Here is a 22,325-nt window from a genome sequence, read left to right as displayed (position 1 = left end):
TACGCCTTATCATCCGGTGGGTAATGGGCAAGCAGAATCAACAAATATAGTCTTTATCAACAATTTGAATAAGCGTTTAGAGGAATCAAAAGGTAATTGGCCAGAAGTGTTACCTGGTGTTTTATGGGCATATCGCACAACCGCAAAAACAAGCACAGGAGAAACACCATTTTCGTTGGTTTATGGAGCAGAAGCTTTAATTCCCGTTGATATAGGAGAGCCAAGTACGAGGATTACGCAGGCAACAAAAGAGTCTAATGACGAAGAAATGCGTGTAAATCTTGATTTACTTGAAGGAAGACGGGAAGCTGCATTAATAAGAAAGACAGCACAAAAGTAAGTCATAGAACGGAACTACAACCAAACAGCACGCCTCCGATTCTTCAAAATTGGGGACTTCTTGCTCAAAAAGGCTTTCCAATCTACGAAGGCAGCTAATGCAGGTAAATTAAGTTCAATATGGGAGGGACCCTATAGAAATCATGATATTGCAGGTAAAGGAGCATATGAACTGGAGACAATGGATGACAAAATACTACTTTCACATTGGAATGATGTTCATTTGAAGAGATACTACTTCTAAGGAATACCCACGGTCAGGTATCTATGTTTTAAAATTCTATTTTCGAATTGTTAAAATTTTACTAACGATTTTAGATGATAGGCAAAAAGCTAGCCCGTATTAAATGATGAGCCACGACCTGCAAGGCACGTGGAATACATTAAACTTCCCGGCCCAGGGTTACAAATATTCTGATAGAAATTCAAAATGGGTTAAGCAGTCTTCATCTATAATCGCACCTCCGAGTCTCGTATGTTTTTCCTTTTTCAGGGAAAGGACCAAATGAGAAGAATAATCAAGTGCTCGAAGCTTCATACTTCAACACTCAAACACTTGGGGGACTACATAATATACACATGCATGTGTATAAAAAAGGCAAAGAAGTCAAGTGCAGAGTAAAAGTCACGAAGTCACGAACTAAGGCCAAAGAAAATCTTACTATAGTTAGGGTAAAGGCTATGTACTGAAACAGGTTATAAATAAAAACCTCGTGTTTATTATTTTTACTTTTTTAAATTTGTTACAAGAAAAACAGTTAAGAGAAAGTTATAGATGTAATTCAAATACATGTAAAGTGTTATTCAAAACTAGACAAGGTTCAAACAAAAACTTGTCAAAGTTATTTCAAAGAAACATGTGTGTTCCTATTTCTTTTATCGTATGTTAAACACCATTATGAAGTTGAGACATCTTCTTTATTAAGTGTCGAATATAAAAGGGCCCTCTTTTATAAAACTTATGTTTAAATTAATTAGTCATAAGTTTAACATAAGCATTTTTGAAGAATAAAAATGCAAATTATTCTGTAAGTCCTTAGAAATAAAGGCAAGAATAAAGTAAACAGAAGTTCAAGATAATAACAAGAAAACTTCTTAATATTTTAAAAAAAAACTTAAGACTAAGTACGTACTTAGTTGTAAAGCTACAAATTGTTTATACAAATTGCCCCATGAAAAGGTCTGGGGACTTGCGTTTCCAAAATAAACCCTCAAATGAAACCAAGGGTTTGATCACAATTTTCCAAATAAAACAAAAACAAAGATATTCAAACAACTAAAGCTGGTCACTGAGAAGTTGAAGGTACTGAAGCGGGAGCATCAACAACAACGGGCTCAACTTGGGCAGGAGTATCAACAGTTGCGGGCTCAACTTGACTTGCAGCAACATGCTCGACTAGGCTTGAAATAGTTGGGGTACCCGTATCGACTTCAACATTCACGGAAGCTTCGGCCATAGGAGAAGGAAAATCTTGAGTTTGCTGAGCTTTCTCAATAGTTTCATTGATTTTAGCCCAACTTAGATTCCAAGTTGAAATTTTCTTGGCCAGCTTCAATTAGGGTATCACGACGTGAATTCAAAAACGCCCAACTTACTTCAATAGCAGATTTATCTTCAAGGTTCTCATAATCCCTTTCCCAGTCAGCAATCTCGTTCTTTAACTTCTCATTTTCCGCCAAGGCAGATGTGTAAAAAGTCTGGAGAGAGGCATGGGAGCTTTCTAAAGCACGCACCTTATCAGAAGAAGCTCGAAGGTCTTCTTGTGCCTGGGTCAAATTTTGTACGAGCTTCCTAGCGTAAGTTTCTTTTTTACTCAAAAGAGCCTTCAACTCTCTGATTTCTTCACTAGCCTTGGACAGCTGCTCTGAGAAGGAAGTTTCAAGGCGAGTTTTTTCTTTATCTACTTGGCTTGAGGAAGCCTTTTCAATCGCCAACTCCGAAGTCAAAACCCGTACCTGCTTCTCCAAGGTACTCTTACTCTCTTCTAAATACTCCACATCAATTTGCAAGCTCTCAAACTGTTCCCTCCAATTGCACGCCTCTAATTGAGAATCACGCACTAATTGATCTGAGTGGGCAACTCTTTTCATCATCTCTGTGCTGATAAGGTTGGCCTAAAAAGGGGAAAAAGAAATAAGAATCCTCAAAGATAGAAAAATTACAAAGTAAAAGAAAAAAGAGAAGGGGAATACATTCAAAGTGGCACGCACAATATCGTTCCTCAGGGTTAAGGAACTATGGCTCTCTATCTTAGCTTTCTCAATTGGGCCAATTAAAGGCTCTAGCCATACATCCGCTTGACTTGATTTCCTTAAGAGACTGCCCTCAGCAGGGACTTCAATGACTACTCGCCTCATAGCAGCACTCCTACTTGAGGAACCAAATTCAGTGCAATGAATGTTTGGAGGAGGAATTGTCGAAGGAGGAACATAAGAGGTGGTAAAAATAGTCTGGGGAGGAACAGAAACAATCGAGACTGGCAAAGAATGAGTTACAGACACGGGTATCGAAAAAGAAGCCAATGGTACTTTATCTAAAATAGGGCCTAAGCCTTCACTACCAAACCCGCTAATAAAAAGCTGCTTAACAAAGTCATGAGCAGCAGCGGGTGCAACGTCATCATCAAGAATCAGTACCAGAGTCTCAACAGACTCGGTAAGAGGAACATAACGACGGGGGGATACCTCTGCTTCATCATAAAAAATGATGCGTCTTCGAGCTCGTGGCCTTGTCACCAAAGAGCCCCCGTCTTCCTCCTCTTCAGAGTCTTGTTCCTCAACGGCAACGACTTTTCTTTTTGCAGAAGAACCCAAGATTATTTATTGAGCCATTTCCAAAGAGATGTGGGAAGCCGCGACTGCCTCGACAGTGACTCTACGAATGGCAAATCCTGATAAAAAGGTGGATTGAAATTAGTGCAAAAAAATAATATATACATGAAAAGATGAAATAAAATAAAAGCTCTTACCATGAGTTTTTACTTTCCAACCAAAACAGTTAGAAAGTGTCTTCCAAGACCTACCATCCATTGGTGCGGTCCTCAATAACTTGTCTACCTAATCACGGAAATTGGGAACGTCTTCCACAACTCCCATGGTTGCTAAAAAAAAAGCAAAATTAGAAAAGTTGACAAACTTGAAGAAAAAAGGTACGAGAAAGTTAAAAAGACTTACGTGCAAAATTCCACTTCTTAGGGAAGGGAACATTATCATTACCCACTAAACCAACAGTAGGGGCAGCAACAAACCTGGCATACCAGCCACGGTCTTTGTCATCCTCAGGGCTCACCAAAACTTTCTTGCTCCTGGCTGTCACACCTCCTTTTTCACCGCGCCCTGCAAAGGGGCGCAGAGGGAGTTTTTTCAATTAAAGGACAATCGAAACGGGATTTATTGTTTAATTCAGATTCGCCACTTGGGAGACTTATGGTGTCCCAAGTTACCGGTTTAATCTCGAATCGAGGAAAAGAATGACTCTGTTTAACAGTCAGCGTACCAGAAATCCGGATAAGGAATTCTGTTAACTCGAGAGAAGGTGTTAGGCATTCCCGAGTTTCGTGGGTCTAGCACGGTCGCTCAACTGTCATATTTGGCTTATTTATCTGATTTTAATACATTTTGAACCTATGTACCAATTTTAACCTTGAACCGCTTTTATCATTTATTATTTAAAGAATTGCAACGTCGTGAGAATGCATCTCGAATTGCGCCACATAAATGTACCCGCAATTTTCGATACGTTCCAACTTCGTTGAGATTTGAATTTGGGTCACATAAATGTGCACCCGAGTTTAGGAAGATAGCATTATTAAATACGCGCCTAAAGATGCTAACGCGTTATTATTTTGAGAATGCCACGAAATTTGCTAAGACGGCATATCCCGAAACCTAAGTGTTTATCATAAGCATCTATTGAGGGCCCCGCAGTTTGCAACTTATTAGGCGAGGCACGCCTCGTTTATTTTAAGGATATCCTAAAGCGACTATGGTTCTCTATTTACTTTTGTCTATAAAGATAGAGAAAAAGGCCTAATTAATTACAAGCGTGCAATGTCCCAGCTTTTGTTGTTCGAACCAACAACTTAACGATGACGCACCTCAACGACAATGCATACCTTCATTTTAATTGACAGACATGAACTCCAAAATTCCTAAACCAATTTATCATACCCATTATCTATTACGAACTATGGGTTTTAATGAACCGATTTAATGTAAATGAGCCTTTCTTTTCCTGACTTTTAACTGATTTCAACACTAATCTACCAACAGCAATTCAGGTTTTGCTTACTATCGAATTCAGAAACTGTTATTCAAACGAAGACATCCTAATACACTAGCATGATTAATGATAAAATTACTAGCGAGTAGGATGAATATTACTAGATCAGCTCATGAATTGAAATCCTATTACAAGTTCATTACCCTTTTAACCTGACATTAATCTAGATCCACCTATTAATGATGACAATCGAGTTCCTCCAAACTGATTCAACAATCCCATTTCACAAACCTATTGAACTGACTACACTTCATGTCATTCCAAGGGTTCAATTTAACAGTTCAATGTTATACAATGTTTAACAGATAACCCACCTTAAGAAACAGTTCTGATTATACACATAACTACCATCTATATAACAAGAAAACATCTAAACTACTATTAATTAAAATGCAAGCAGTCCTCAGTTGAATAACAAATGTGTTCGAACATTTCATTTCAAACTTCAACGAGCTTACATCAATGTGGTTCAGGGTAGTGTACCTGGTATTGGAATACAAGAATAAGAAGATCAGCAGAGTAGTATGCAACACAACAACAACAACAATAACCAGCAACAACCAGTAAACAGAATACCCAGTGACAGATTAGAAAGAAAACAACCAGCAGAATTCCAGCAGCACCCAATGAAACAGTAGCAAATAACCAATAGCAAACTCAGGAAAAACCAATTGAAACCCCAGAAATACCAACCAGCAACACCAATGAAACAGTAACAGTACTAGTTCTGATATTCAGCAGTAAAAGAAAAGACCTCACTTTTCAGTTTCTTAGCTCTCAAACACTGAACCTTTTAGGATTAAAAACTAGCCTGTTTTTTTCTCAAATTGCTGAACTCTTAAATGTTAAAAATCCAGCCTAGACTCTCTGAAAATAACTGAAAGAAAACTGATTTTTCCTCTCCCAAAAAACAACCAGCCCCCTAAATCTGTCTTAAATGACTCTATTTATAACCCAAAAATAGGCCTGCTATCTCTACCTTGAAACCATCAGATTCTAAATGTCCATCCCTCTTTGAATCCCATTACTTAATGTCTTCTTGTTTGAAGTTATTTTGTTCCCCACACTTGCATGCCTTATTCCCTATTGTTTCAATCAAAACTATGGGTTATTATAGTATTCCTATTAACTCCCATACTATCATGTTATGTTCCCCATTGATATTAAACTAATAGTATCTATTATCCATTGAACAGTCACTTAAGTTAGTCCACTTGCAGACCTGTTAAATCCCAAAATTACCCCCTTGACCTTTGTGTATTACTGCCCTGCCCTAAGCTTCATTGATCTGTTATTAAAACTCTATAAGTTGTAACCCTAACAACTAATTTCTAATTGATCACTAAATTACTACAACTATAAACCAATTCCCACTACCAAATTCACATAGTGATTCAAAGCAGAAGACCAAATCATTTCAAACATGGCATCAATCAAAGGGAATGAACTGATCATATTGGGAACCAATCCTGATCAACTCAGACCCAGTGATTGAGCAGGGATTCAATAATACAAGCCAAAATTGAAGCAGTATGAATCAAGGTAGGAGGTTCATGCGAACAACTATAAAGAACAGGAGGTCAAACCAAATACAGGGAATGAGCACACACAACTCCAATTCAAGTATACACAAGATGCAGGATGGTAAACATACTGGTATGAACCAAAGGTTGAACTATTATCATGTTAACATAATATTTAAGCCTAAAAGACTAATCGACGATGCTTATTCAATTGATTACACAAGCTATAACATTTAGCATTTAACAACAAACAATCGGAATAAACAAACCAACAAGTGATTCGAGTGGTATTGACAAAACAGGGAACTTATAAACTAACAAATTATATGGCTAAATACATACATTCGACCATGCACAGAAGCAGACTCGACCAAATAAAAAGGTCTGATTGGAGAAGAAGAAGAAGCAATGGACAAAAACTGGATTATAACTAAACAAAACACAATTAACCGTAACAAAAATAGAACAAGAAAGAAAGGAGAAAAGAAAATACCTTAACAAAACAGAAACTAGACGAACCCCAGGTCGAACTCTTGACTCGAACTTTTTGAGGTTGAACGGACCTTAAATCGAGTGTTCTCATCGGAGAACACTTCGACTAAGGTCGATTAGACGCCCAAATTCCTTTAATTTCAGACAAAACCCAGGTTTGGTCTTTATAGGGGTCTTGGTTCCATTTGGGGTTCGAATGGTTCTAGCAAGATTTGAACCAGGCCAAAGGTATCTTGGGCACGAGGGAGGTCAGGGGGTGCCGTGGTGGGAGTTTGGGACTAGTTGGGGTAGATTTAGATTTTGCTTGAATCTTCGATTGAAGATTCGAGAAGCTAGAGGTTGATACGAGGCAAACGGTTAACGGATTCGTAACGAGGGTGGTCAGATTGCTTAGGGGTGTTAATTTGGGATTGGTTGGATAGGTTTAGGGTTTTTCTCGAATCTTCGATTGAAGATTCGAGACAGACCGGGATGATTCGAGGTTAAAGGGGTAGGGATCTGTGTTGAGGGTGATTAGGAGGTTCAGTGGTGTGAATTTCGTTGTCGTCGGCGTCGTTGCCGCCGGCTTTCAGGCGAAGGGGCATGAGGGCGGCTAGGGTTTCAGGGGTTGTTTGGTTTCTGGTTCTTGGGGACGAAGGGGGAGGGGTTTGGCTTGGGGGGGGGGACGGGTAAGGTTTGGACTTATATACCAGAAGGGGCGGAATGAATCCAGGCCGCTCGATCTGATAAGATTAACGGCTTGGATCCATTCATTAATGGGAACGACGTCGCTTCACTTACCTCGAGACCGGATCGGTCTTGGATGGGAATGGGTCGGGTATTGGAGGAGTTGATCTGGACCGTTCGATCCAATCAAACGAATGGTTGAGATTGACTGACTTAAAACGACGTCGTTTGGATTAGTCGCAGGTGGACTGGATTTGGGGCGGGTATGGGCTGGTTTTTTGGCTAGGTTTGGCTGTGTTTTTGGATTTGGGCTTGGCCAAATTGGCCCAACTGAATTTTCCTCTTCTTATTCTCTTTTCCCTTTCAATTTTCCTTTTCAACAATAATACTAAAAATCCTAATTAAATTATAAAATCGACAATTAACTAAAAATATTAACTCTTAATAATAACTATCACACGAAATTAAACATCAATAAAGATAAAATCAAACAATTCGGACATTAAATGCAAAAAAAAATGCAAAGTACATATTTTTGTGAATTTTCCATTTTGTAAAACAAACTTGATTGTTTAATTAATTCCTAAATTGTAAAATTAAATCCTAAATGCACATGCAACACATATTTTTGTATTTTTCTTAATTAAAGTAGAAATAAACATGCACAGACAAAATACAAATAAATCACAAACAACACAAAACCATTTTATTTTGAATTTTTGGGAGTAGCTCTCATAGGGCAAAAATCACGTGCTCACACTGACTAGTGTGAAAACACCATTGCGAAAGAGTCTAGGGGAGTAAAGGTGAATCAAATGAGGGAAAGTAAAGGGAACACCGACTGTGTTGGTCAAATGCCTCAAACAGGCAACAACCCTCCATATGATTGGGCCAATTTGACCCAAACAAACATCGAAGAAACGACAGAACTCAAGAATAACAGGGTCAATAGATGGTCTAAACCCTAAGGTGAAAGGGTATGTATAAACAAAAGAAAACCCGGTTATGTAAGAGGTGATTCTTTGATTTGAACTAGGGATAATAATAGGAAAATCACTACTCTAATGACAGTCTCTACGAACTACAGAAGTCAAACCTTCTGTAATTTGAGTGGGATAAATATCAGCACGATCTAAACCAGAGACTTGGTTCCTAAGAGATTCTCTGTCATGATAAAAAGATAGTTCCATAGGAACTATCTCCTCTACTGTAGGCTCACGAAGAGGTTCAAAAGGTTCTTTACCTCTTGAAGAAGATCTTTGTGAAAGCGAACCCCTAGTTCTAGAAGAAGGGCCAGAACTAGGTAAAGGAGTGGAAGAACCGCGAACAGATCCTAAATTACGAAGCCTACCTCCCCTTCTGCTTCTAATGGGGGCATTCGGGAAGATATCAACTATGGGAACCCTTCTAGGGTTAGAATTTGAAGAAGACATGATGAAGAAGGATGATACAATGAAGAAGCAAACAGGGATTTGACAAATTGAATATTCAGTAAACTTTATGTGGAAAAGACAAAGAAAGAAGTTATATTTATACTGATAAGCGACCGCCAAAGGAAAAAGTGTAATGATGGAAGTACCATAATAATGATAACTGACGCTTCGTGAATAGTGGAGCTATGAAAAAGCCTTAAAAAGGGCAGCAAAATTGCAGAACTAATAAAAAGGTGACACGTGAGAAGAGCATTAAATAGAAGTGACAATTGAAGCGTAAATTTTGTCATAGCATTAATGGTGACAAAAATTCTCGTTTTAATGAAATCCACTTCCCAAATATTCAATTGACGAATAAATGGCATGTGGGGGGACTATCTGTATTGGGAAAAATTGGGTTTACATATTAAAGTGGAATATAGATGACGTGTCAAGACACGTAGACTAGTCAAAGAGTTACAGCTGGCAAAGAGACACGAGTTGCAACAGATACGAGCAAAGGCAAAGGAAGAGGCACAGACAGATATTCAAAGGACTCGGCGCCCGTACCTATTTAAGTCATTTAGGTCCAGGAATCAAGGGGAATGAATCTGACAATATATGAGAATACAGATACAGTATTTAGTGAGCATTAAATACTGAATACGTTAGAAAATTTGTATTAAATACAATGATTGTGTAATGTAGCATTCAATATCTTTAATTACTCATAATAGCCTTATTATGACAAGAGCAAAACGCATATCTCCCAAATAGCTATAAAAGGGAGATAACTGATCAATTGCAAGGACACGAAAGACTATTTGAATATATCGATTTACTTGTTTTTCTTCTGATTATATTATTGCTAGCCAAATTACTTTCTTTCATATATTCTTTTGATTATCAGTAACCCGAGTTCTTCTAAATTAAAGCTTTGACCGAAATCCCATTTTTTAGTTAAACACATAACAATTCTTCATTGCATCATTTTGGAAAAGGAACTACGTAATTGATGAAGCTTTCATAAATTCCCTTGTATATAAGTACTATAAAACCAATGGGTCATAGAAGAATGAGAAACAGAAGTAATTATAGTTTCTAAATAAGTTACACACTTATACTGTGGCTCTCTCATCTCTGACAATAAATATAAAAAAATTATATGGAATAAGTTTGAGCAACACCCAACTATAAGGATTCGTAAGGTTGGAAGTTCCTAACCATGATGGCTTTCAACTGGTTACCAAAGAGGAAAAAGCTTGTTTAAAGTGCTGGAAAACAAAGAATAATTTTCTCCCTCTACTTCATTTACAGCCAATCTGTATAATAAGTCCAAAAAAAATTTAAGCAATCGAATTCAAATTTTAAATATCACCTTTATTTTGTTGTGAGGCGTCTGTTTTCCGCATGCTTCACAAAGTTATTTATTAAAGTCTAAACATTTTTTTCGTAAATTACACATATCTCTACAGCATAACACGAAATATCAAGTACAACAGTTTAGAATTATGACTAAGCATATAATATTAGAATTAAAAAGTAACAACAGCAGGAACAAAACGACAATACTTTTAAGAGGAATAAAGCTATTAGCACAACAAATGCCGAATACTATACAGAGAAACATACAATGAATACTACAGGGAGAAACATGATAATATACATGTATTTTTTACCATGTTAGCTTAGGAATTGTTGTATATTACCCTTCTAAATAAGGGTATTCTTGTTTCTTACACTTATATACAGCTTTATAAATACAATGACAATCCCAAAATATTACTATGAGACATTATTATATCATGGTATCAGAAGCCTAAAGATCATACCCTAACCCTACCTAGCGCGGACCGTCACTGCAATTTACGGCTGAAGCATCTCTGCTTTCTCTGTTCCTTATGTCTTCTTTTTGCTATTCAAACCTTATTTTATTACTAATTCTTTCTACTGTTGCTTTGTAGATTTACTTATGTCTTATTTAACTTTCTTGTGTGCCCCACGTTTTTCCTTCATTGTTTCTTCACTTTTGACCTTTCTTCTTTAACCCATTAGATATAGAATTGTTCTTCACCTTTTCTTTTCCCCTCCAGTCAATTCTCATATTTTTTTTAAAAAAAAAAAGGGAAGCCCTTCTCTCGTTATTTAGTTCTTTCAATCTCGTTTCTTGCTACATATTCTTTTGTTATTAATATGGCTCGGACTGCTTTTTCTGTGCATATTAAGGATCTTGTTCCTAAAGTTTTACATCAAACTAATTATCTTAAATGGGTACATCTCATTCAACCTGTTATTGAGATGTATGATTTGTTTGGACATATTGATGGTTTTGAATCACCTCCTCCTGAATTTAATGTTTCTTTTGATGGTACTTCCAAGTCAGTTAACCCTGCCTTTATTACGTGGAGAAAGCAAGACCGTCTTCTTCTTACTGGGATTCAGGCAACAATTCACAGTGACCTTATTCCTCTATTATATCATTGTTCTACAGTTGTAGATGCTTGGACAACATTAAAAATCACTTTCTACATCCATCCACAACGAGAGAAATGCAGTACAAGCATCAATTACATACTATTAAAAGGGGAGATCTATGCTTATATGTCTAAGATTCAGGAATTGGCTGATTGCCTCTATTCTATTGGCTGTAGTGTTAATGACTCTGAGTTGGTTCGATGTGCTTTGAATGGGCTTTCGTTGTCTTATGACTTTTTTGTGATCATGGCCTCGCACATGCGTCCTGCTCCTCGATTTTCTGAGTTGTGGACAATGCTTCTTACTCATGAGGCTCGTACTTTGTCTTCTCCTGATCTAGTATCACCTACTACGGCGTTGGTTGCTACAGTAGCTGATCCTCTTTCCTCAGCTTCTTCTGGATATCGTGGACATGGTTATGGTCGTGGCCGCGGTCGTGGAGGTGGCCGTGGTCGTGGCCGACGTCGTGCTCAAGATTATTGTCGTGGCAATATTTCACAATTTCAGTATAGCCCGTCACCTTTCCCAGTTTCTCATGGAGGTCCTTTCCAGCATTCTACCTCTGGTCGTGGTGTCTTGGCTCCCTCACCTTATCACTTGCCTGCATTTGTGGCTCCTACTCCCACTTCTACTACTATGATTTGCCAGATTTGTGATCTTTCTAATCATACGACACTTGCTTGTCCTCAGCGCCATAACCATGCTTATATTGCTCCTAGTCTTCAGGCGAATATGGCAGCACTCTCATTGCAGTCTCCTCCAGACAAAAATTGGTACTTGGATTCTGTTGCAACCACACACATGACTAATGATTTGAGTAACCTCTCTTCCTTTTCTCCTGTTTCAAACGATTCCATCTTGGTTGGTAATGGTACTTGTATTCTTGTTAACGGTGTTGGTTCTTCTTCTCTTTCTACTCTTTCTTGCTCCTTTACTTTGTCCCCTGTTTTATATGTTCCGCATTTTTGCAAGAATTTATTGTTTGTTCATCAATTTACCAAAGATAATAATTGTGGTATTAACTTTCTTTCTTGGGGTTTTGATGTTAAGGATTTGGCGACGGGGAAAGTTTTGCATCACTCCCTCACTGATGGGACTCTCCATCCTTTTCAGTCTTCCTCTACATTGTCATCGTTTGCTCAGCCATCAACCTTTGCTGCTCTACATGACTCTAGCTCTATTTGGCATGTGCGTTTGGGGCATCCAAGTCATGTTGTCTTAGATTTACTTAGATCTAGAAAGTTAATTTCATTGTCTAGGCCTTTTTCAAATTCTTTTTTTTTTTTGTAATTCTTGTTTAAGCTCTAAACATTCGGCTTTGCCATTTTCTTACTTCAACTACTTTTTATGTTTTAGAGTTAATTCATTTTGATTTTTGGCAGTCCCCTGTGCCCTCAGTTAATGGTTATCATTATTATGTTCTTTTTATTGATGATTTCACTCGTTACACATGGATTTATCCTCTTCGTCATAAAAGTGATATCATATCTTGTTTTACCTATTTTAAACTTCTTGTTGAAAATCAATTTGGTGGGTCTATTAAGACATTTCGTTCAAATGGTGGGGGCGAGTATCAAAGTTCTTCCTTTATCTCTTTTCTCTGCTTGCATGTTATTCATCATCAATTATCTTGTCCTCACACTCCTGAGCAAAATGGTGTAGCTGCGCATAAGCACCGTCATATCACAAATGTTGCTCGCACTATACTTTTTCATGCTCATGCCCCTCTTTCTTTATGGGTTGAAGCTTTTCTTACTGTTGTTCATCTTATTAATCATCTTCCTTCCTCTTCCCTAGCTAAGCTCTCTCGCTATGAGAACCTATTTGGGGTTCCACGTGACTATACCATTTAAAACCTTTTGGGTGTCTTTGTTATCCTAATTTGCCTCCTTATCGTTCTCACAAACTTGACTCTCCTTCTTCTCCTTGCGTGTTTTTAGGGTACAGTTCTCGTCACAAGGGATATCGATGTCTATGTCTTGATACTAACCGTGTCTATATTAGTCTCTCTGTTCGCTTTATTGAGCATTGTTTTCCATATGCAAATTTATCTGCTTTTCTACCTCCTCATCCTTCTGTGCCCCGTGTTATCCTCCCTATGCCTACTGCGTTACCTAGTCCTACGCCTACTGCACCCGAGTCTACTAGTTTTGCCACTAATTTCGTGTCCCCCTCTTCTTCTGTTGAATCTCCTAGTTTATCTTCCCTTCCTCCTAGCTCCTTAGACTCATCTTCCTTGCCGTTGTCTAGTACTGATTCATGTCCTATATCCACCTCCACTAATACGGAGAAACACACAGCATAAAAAACTATTGATAGTCGAACAATGTGAAAAGAAAATGTAGAAATTACCTCTTACAGTCATAGGTATCGCTCTTTTCCCCCTAGAGTACCTGTACTTCAAAAATTAGTCACTCAAAATTGCGCAGCCATATATTCCAAGTAAATAATTCACAAACTGCAGAATAAATCTTTGAGGAAAGAACAACTTGAATTCGTAAGTCTTGCTATGAAAAATCAAATTGTGCCCAACCTAACTCACAAGTCACAACCAAGAAATAATAATCTAGAGTTATCTTGTTTTATGTCACGCCCATTATAAACCTCGAACCACTAACAGTGTCAAACATTTGCGTCTCTAGAGTTGAGAATATGTCTACGCATGCGTTGTTCTTGCCTCTCTTACATCCGGAGGATGATATAAAATCAAATAGAAAGCTAAAATTCATTGAAGAGTTTTATCAAACACGTCAAGACCAAAGGATTGTACTCAAGAATTCAAAATAAAAAAGTAAACTTTAGTAGCAAAGGGACTGGCGAAGAACTTCAGCCAAGCCCCAAATGTCTTTTGTCAAGAAAATGCTACCGAACAAAGAGAATGTATGATGGGTTGCATGGTTAATTAAAAAAACAGAAATTTTTTTCTTAGTATTTCTGTATTTCCCTTTTTCTTATAATTAGAAAGTTTATATCTCAAACTGAAAGCCATAAGACTGAAAAACTATAAAAGTTCACTAACTCAGCTTATACTATTCTTATAACCACACCCTTTGGTGTTCAAATGACAATCATAAAGTTCAACTGTATAAAAAAAGCAGAAAATTGCAAAAAGAACCCCTAGTAGAATGAAAATAAACGAAAAGAATAAGAACTCACCAGAAAATAACCCAAGCTACTGGAAGAAGAAGAACGACTGGAATGGAGATGACCAGAGAAAGAAAATTAAGTTGATTTCACATTACTATTACTAATTAAAAAGCCCAAATGGCAAATAATGCAATTTGTATTTTGTAGCAAGGAGAACACGTGTATGTCATTCAAGGTTAAAGGCACACTCACAATTTACCCATAATGCAAAATATATTATCGATACTACCCTTAGTCGTATTTGTGAACTTCCACTTATTATATACTAGTGGGAATGGCCCGGGCCCAAACTTGATAAAAATAGCAGCTTTTATTAATTTATAAAGAAAATAAATAACCTTTTATAGGGAGCAACTTGCATTATGATAAATTATGTACTGAAATATGTGAGTTGATTTGTTAAATATTATGGTCTCTGCGACGAAGTGCGTCGTGGTCACTTTAAATGATCCTTTGGATAGCAGTAAGTTTCGTTCGATTTAGTCTTAAAAACTTGGATATATAGTAGAGCGAAGAAAACAAATTCAAGCCAAAAAAAGAGGTCATATTTAATGCTAGTCTTTCAACCCACTATTTACATTAGTTACAGAACCAATATGTTTACCGGCTAACAAAAATATAAATGTACATGCCAGTAAGTCACACAAAGTGACCTGCGTTGTCCATATTTTCTGCAATATTAGAAACAAAAGGACGTCAGTAACGGCAGGTAGCAACGTATCTGGTAGCTTAAAAATATAGCGGTTGTTCTTTTCATTACCTGTCAAACACAAGCTAGCGACCTTCAAACACGTATGTACATAGCATGAGAAAGCGTATATACAGCCATTTTACAAAGTTATAACACCCTGCGAACAAAACAGATGTAAGATCTATAATGATACCTTTTTTCGTCAACCAAATTTTTTTTTTCCAGTAAACCACAATTTATATTGAAAAACATGTTGCATAATCTTAGTCAGTTATACCAATACAAGGGAAATAAAAGTGCAAGGTAGAAAGTATAAATCAATTCAGACAAAAGAATGTCTTAAAAAACATGTACTGATAAAGTAGTACTACTTTATAAGTAATTTTTTATTAGGAATAAAAAGTGTAACAATAGTAAATTGAACAAAATAAGTCAGTCAACGCAGCAGTTATGCAATATATTATTATAGGAACTTAGGGAATTCTTTTGTAGGCATGAACACTGGAACATTACTGATGTTTAATGAAAGGTAGTGCACTAGAATTTTAGCTAACAATGGGTTGTCAACATTATCAACACAACTATTAATTTGTCTGTCTTTTCTTTTTGGATTGCCTGCGGGAAGGCGTTCTTTGAAGATGATGAATGTGAGTGAATTAGAGCTTATGAATGAATATAGAATGGAATGGAATATGCAGTAGTTTTTTTTTTAATTTAAAGTTTTCTTTGAGTTGTTTGTGATTCAACTATAATCTACTACTCGTACATCAGAAATCAAAGAATTTATTCTTGAACATGAATAACAAGCTCGTAAAAGTTTATCATCTTTAGTATGGAAAAAAGTAATGAAAAAGTAGAGATAAAGTTTATTAACCTTCATTTTTTCTTCGGGGGAGTCTCCAGTTCAGTTTGTTGCCTCTTGGTAGAAGAGCCACCTTCTGTAGTTAACTCGGTCTTCAGCTCTTCTATGGGTGTAACTTGTTCCACATTCAACTGACCGCTGCCTTCATTTTCTATCTGTTTCTTCAGCTCAACATTTTCCAATTTAGTGTTACTGCTCTCTCCAATTTCTTCAGAAGCTACTGGTACGGGCAATTGAAACAAATCTTCTTTCACATAGTAGGACACAATGAACAACCGTGGATCAGAAGTTCTAGAAAATATTTTTCTCAATTGTATCTTGAAGAGTTTATAAGGAAGACGTTGTCGAACGTGTTCAAGAGGTAATGGTTGGTCCTGCAGGAGAGAAAAAGATGAATTAACACATCAAGATAGTGCTCAAAAGTAATATACTCTGAATTAATTGGATGTTTTAAGCCTATAAAGTACTTGGGATGCAGACGCTAGAAGCTTTTATAGCCTTTAATTATTTTTTCATTAATGATGAATTTAAGAAGCCAATTGTAATATTTAAGCGACCTAAAGGAGATGTTTTAGTTTTCGACAGGCATGTGGAAATGGAGGTATAAGCACACATAATCAGTACTTTAGTAAGAAAATTGTTGACAACCTCTGTGCATTGGCAGTAACTAACATTGCTAAGCAGTATAAGCCAGATGATGAACTAACAAAGCAACATTGAATAGTCAAGTAATAACTTAGGGTTAACTAACATTTCACTTTATTGTTTCTGTTGAGCTTTTACTATTTGATGTTCTTTTTACCTCTATGTATGGTTTTGTCTATCTGGAAAAGCTTATCCACTATACCATTTAAGGTGGAGGTGAAACTACTTTAGTTGTAATTCTTCAATTGAAATACAAACAAAATATCAAATAACTTTCTTTAAAAAAAATTACCAACTTATTTAATTAGTGGTTATATTTTAATTAGTAGGTGGAAAAAAAGGAAGGATAAAACTTTTAGATGTTACAAAATGACAAAAGTTCTTGGGAGATAATACAATATATGATTCCTACAATGAACTTTTTTGATTGATGCGAGAAAAAGAAAATTTCACTCCACCAACTTATGGTTAGTGGTGAAAAGAAAAATTATGTTAAGTTCTGTTTGAATTACATTTATGTTCAGTTAAAAACATAATTGAAAAATTAACAGCAAACTTGTTTTCACGATATCATAGTTTTAAAAAAGTTTCTCCTGCTACCATCAACAATGTACCTTAACTGACATTTCACATATATCTGCGGCGGTCATATCAAAAAATTTCTCTCCTAATTCGCCTATTAATGTTGCAACAGCTGATCCACTGCCATCTGTCATTACAACTTCAAAGTGTGCTCTAATAGCAACAAAAAAGAAGAAGCACAATTAACATTAAGAACCCCACAAGAAAAATAATTGTTAGTAATAATTGACTTGCCTGGTTTCTTAGAAAAGAATGAAAATGCTCTCCATAAACCCAAAAGAATGAAGTTTTAGAAACATGAAACTGTTCAATTCTCCGTTTTTCTGTTCTGGAGAGTAACAAATCTTCAAGGGAATAAAGTTTCTTTAACATGAAAGAGTAAATCAACCATATTGAGTTTTACAGGCAGAAACATTCATAAACTAAATGTTTCATGATGTACTACCAAAGCTAGAATAATAAGAGAACATGATTTAAGCATCAAGTAAATTAATTCGTCGCTTTGATTTACGTTAGCAATTAATTTGCGTTATTTGATTTTCATAAAGCCAATGACTGAAGAAACCTTTTTTGTTTGAAGATGTAGAACAGACATATTTTATTAGGCTTGAATTCAAAGTCACAATACCTGGGTGTTAACATCGCATGCAGCTCGCACAATGAATAATTTTCGGCGAATGAGTTCTGTACTGTTGCCCGCAGTGGGAACACAATAATTCATAAAAATCTTGGTCATCAGCCGTCAATGATAATTTACCTTCCACGTAAAAGAGTTGTATCTGTGAAAGAGAGGGATTAAAGTAGATTTATTGAGTTGGGATAAAAATACTAAAGTACTCTATATGTACACCTATTAGCATGGATGAAATACACCTACATGAGGTTGTGACTGGATATCAGCAATTGGGACAGTATTATTGTATTCTGTCGCAAGCACAAGAGACGAATCTACTGCCCTGACTGTATCTCATTAGTCTTGGTCGGTTGTCTCTGACCCTGTGCATGTATAAAGGCATTTCAATGGCAACAAAATGTCAGGTAGATTTAAAACGACACGAAAAGGTTGTGACAAAATTTAGAAGCGTAGGAAAAAGTAAGAATAGGTTGTTTCAGTGACAAATTATTGCGCAGATTACACCAATAACACGAAAAATTAACAGAAAGTACCAAAAAAAATTCTTTTAGCTGACACAATTATAATGCATATAACATATTTTTTCAGCTGGCCACAACTCCAACATATAATGCATATGTGGTATGTGTACATATAGTGTAGACACTTTATAAGAATACATATAAGAAACTCTGGTTATTAGCCTCAGTGATTGCAGCAGTTCCTGTTGAAAGAATAAGCAAATTTTGCACAAATTTAGTCAGCATTGAACAGCGATATCACCTTATTTGTGAGATTGTAAAGTAGCTATCCCCAATAACCAACGTGCTGCAGTGCTATTTTTATAGCTGCTAAAAGGGATAACATTACATATTGGGAGCTCATAGAAGTACTGGTTGTTCTTAGCAATATTACATATACCATACCTAAATACTGACTGAATATAAAGGCAAACTCACACATATATCCGTGTGTGATATTATATCGGTGAGAAAATTTGCATATAAGCTCTAAGATTTTAAACTCATAAAGTTATATTGTAAAATGAGATGCAATATAGTTCAAAACCATTTCAATGAAAATACATAGATACCAAGTTTGTATAAACTTGTAATTAACTGAAACAGAAATTTCGAACTTATAGTCCGCTAAGTATGTCCCATTTTTTGGGGAAGAAGGAAAACATGGTAGTACAGAAGGGAATTGCATATGTTGGACTATTTAGTTTTACTTGCACATGTTTAATTTGCATGAACTAATTAACAAAATATAAAATTCGATTATATCAATATTTGTTCCATACCAATTTAGAAGTCTTCCAACTTGAGGATATGGTGGATTTATCAATATGACCGAGTTGTACCTTGTCGACAATGATAATCCTATATGACTCATTATGTTAGTAAAGAATTCACAATAGACCTCTTGGAATACCCAAAAAAAAGAGCGTAATGTTTTCCATACCAACATAGGTGGTGCGCGTAATTCGTTTTGCTACAATTACTGGATATTCAACAACCTCTGCAGCAAGGATGCTTCCATCAGCGTCGGCGAAGTCTTCCCACAGGGTAAGGATAGTAGGCCTCATACTACAGTAAAAGGAATGGACAATAACTGACACTACCCAATAAAAAAATACAAGTCTGACAATGTCAGCAAGAGTAATAAAGACGAGGGTGTAAATATAAAAATAGCAGAGATAATTCGATAAGACCGTAATTCAAACAATGCTACAAGAAGTAACATGTTCGCGCAGGAGAGTGAAGGTTGGCAAAAAGGATTTTTAAATGATGCATCTTGCGTGTCTAAGCAAACAAATGCAGCATAACCTATACGGTTTTCTCGATTTGGAATTAATGACTTCTGGATTATGTAGTTGTCACTGTATTTTCTAAAATCTACGCAGCAAATACATCGGCAAAATATATATTTTAGGATCCAAAAAAGAGAACAAATAAATTACCTGATAGATTGCCGAGTATAAAGATTGAGAAGACAATTTTTCTGCCTATATAGGCACTTAAGAACTTATATAAATATTTTTCCAGATGTTAATATATTGCACTTTATGTTTCTTTGTTAAGGTTTTTTGTCAACCAAAAATATTTCTACAAAAAGTTGTAACTGACCTAGAAGAGGAAATAGGAGAGCATTTGAAGAAATGAGACACGTCTATCTAATATATTAGAGTTAGCTACACATTTAAATATTTTCCAATGGATAATCTTGTAAAATGGATAGCAAACTTTCTTTACTCGTATTATATATGAATCATGTTTTAGCTACAAAAATGACACAGACAGTAGAATATAAGGAGTTTTGATCTCCCACTGACTAATGAAGTCTTCTTTACTGTGATGTATCAGATGGTAGTAGTTAATGTTTACATTAAAAAAGGCAGTAATGGACACATTAAAAAAATATTAATGATAGACACATTTCAGACTTCTTTGCATTTCTTCTCTCGTGAGCAGTATTGGATTTTATCTAGGCCAATATACAGAATAAAAATTTGTAGTAAAGTATGGTGATCACTAAAATGTTGTACTTCAAAATGTCAAGACAAAGAGAAAGCTGGATTATGTTTGAAATCCTATACAATTTCTTTTTGGAAATCACATTTAAATATTTTCCAATGGATAATCTTCTAAAATGAGTAACAAACTTTCTTAACTCGTATTATATATGAATCATGTTTTAGCTACAAAAATGACACGGATAGTAGAATATAAGGAGTTTTAATCTCCCATTAAGTAATGAAGTCTTCTTCACTACGATATATCAAATGGTAGTAGTTAATGTTTACATTAAAAAAGGTAGTAACAGACAAATTAAACAAAATAGTAATAGACACATTTCAGACTTCTTTGCATTTCTTTTCTCGTGAGTAGTACTGGATTTTACCTAGGCCAATATACAGAATAAAAATTTGTACTAAACCATGGTGATCACTAAAATGTTATACTTCAAAATGTAATGACAAAGAGAAAGTTGGATTATGTCTGAAATTCTATACAATTTCTTTTTGGAGATCTTATGTGTTGTTCTATTTATAGAAAGATCAAATTTGTTGAACAAAGCAGTAACGCATATGGCATAGATCAAGTTGAAGGTGCAATAGATGAGTCTGGAGATATTGCTTCCTGCCAGCTTTAGTCGAAGAAGGTGACACCGATGAGGAGATGGCTGAGATTATAATCTCATGACATTATAACTTTTTAATTAAAGGTATCTGACAAAAGTAATCAACTAAATAAGACGACATCGTCATACAGTATCTGACTATATATTTGTAGCCAATTTTTTTTTTTGGAAGAAAGTAATAAAGTAAATAGAATGCCAGCAGACTTACTTGGTATCCATTATGGTAATTTCACGACATTTGCTATTGTTAGCGCCAACATACTTTATCGAGCCGCAGTTCACCACAATGGCAATTATGTATGTGTAGTGGACATTGCAAGCGACTTATAATTTAGACCAATGTATACGGTCTTAGAATGTAAGGATACAAATAAATTTAATTGTCAGAAGGTATTACGCGTAAAATAATGGTTACCAAATTCCGTATTTCGCCGTTGCTCGTGCAAATATGCAAAGGGTACAGTATTCAACCTCATCGGAGGTGGGAACGGTGGGTCTTGTATGTTAGCATCTTTCACCTCTTCGACGATAGTAAATTTGTCAATAACCCATTCACAACGGTTTATAAGTACTCCGTAGGGTAAAGGAACTCTCACTTTTGCAGTAGATATCAAGTAAGTGGAAAACGGGGTGAAGTTGTCTGCATACTTTTCTATGTCTTCCCCGTATAGAACAACGACTACTTGCTCTTCCTGCATTTTAATAGAATGATGACTTACTCAACTACCCTTGCGTAAGTGTATCCATATAAACACATGGAGACATACAAATGCAACATATTGAAATATTAACATAGTAAAAAAGTACAGTATGAGCAGCCTGAAACTCATGAAAAACAATTGATAACTAATCTATACAAGATTTGCAATTTGTAGAGCATTACCAGAAAAGGAGCCCGAGGAAGAATATTACTCAGTCATAAACCATAGCTAAAATTATTTCATACCATTGACCTAAAGTCAGCATGACTCTTTGAAGTAAAGAATGTGTAGTTGACCTCCCGATTCTCAAATGTAGATCTCATCCACCAAAACTAAAGAGAATCCACAGTATTGCATCACAAAATCTGGAAACTAATTATATATTTTTAAAACGTTTAAATGAAAAAATAATATGACTCGGGAATTTTCTTGTGACAGCCCCAAGAAATCTATATGTTTTAGCTACTTCTGTTATGAGGCCACTCTGAAGTTTCCACCACTTTTAGCTACTTTTCTTATGAGGCTACCATCTCAAGATTCCACCAACTGTTTTTTCCTTTCTACCTCTCAATTGGAATTTAGGGGCCAAGGGAAAACTAAATGCAAAGGATCTTGACAACATGAAAATGTGGACAACATTGTGGAAGAATAATAGCATAAACAAAGTTGTTATTGTAAAACCTTGTTACTGCTCGAAGCAACTTTGGATGAGATTAACGAAATTTCGTTGTTAGTGTCACCAATAGTCCAG

At 36.0% G+C, this 22,325-nt stretch overlaps 1 protein-coding gene across 13 annotated transcripts in view; it reads right to left on the bottom strand.

Moving 5' to 3' along the window:
• Nucleotides 1-14,859: 14,859 nt before the first annotated feature.
• The window catches only part of LOC107789466 (uncharacterized), a 40,450-nt gene continuing 32,984 nt past the window's right edge, over nt 14,860-22,325 (bottom strand). For 6 of the 13 annotated variants that reach the window (XR_012707931.1, XR_012707933.1, XR_012707940.1 and 3 more), the window contains 6 exons: nt 19,194-21,565; nt 19,033-19,111; nt 17,994-18,112; nt 15,902-17,895; nt 15,097-15,184; nt 14,860-15,007 (listed from right to left, as the gene is read on the bottom strand). The gene's annotated coding sequence lies outside the window, so the exon portion shown is untranslated. The remainder of the gene's footprint in view (nt 15,008-15,096; nt 15,185-15,901; nt 17,896-17,993; nt 18,113-19,032; nt 19,112-19,193; nt 21,566-22,325) is intronic. The other 7 variants (XR_012707944.1, XR_012707939.1, XR_012707937.1 and 4 more) reach the window with 6 other exon arrangements.

This window comes from Nicotiana tabacum, chromosome 3 (genome assembly GCF_000715075.1).
Source record: "Nicotiana tabacum cultivar K326 chromosome 3, ASM71507v2, whole genome shotgun sequence".
NCBI lineage: Eukaryota > Viridiplantae > Streptophyta > Magnoliopsida > Solanales > Solanaceae > Nicotiana > Nicotiana tabacum.
This window is presented reverse-complemented; position numbering and strand designations above follow the sequence as displayed.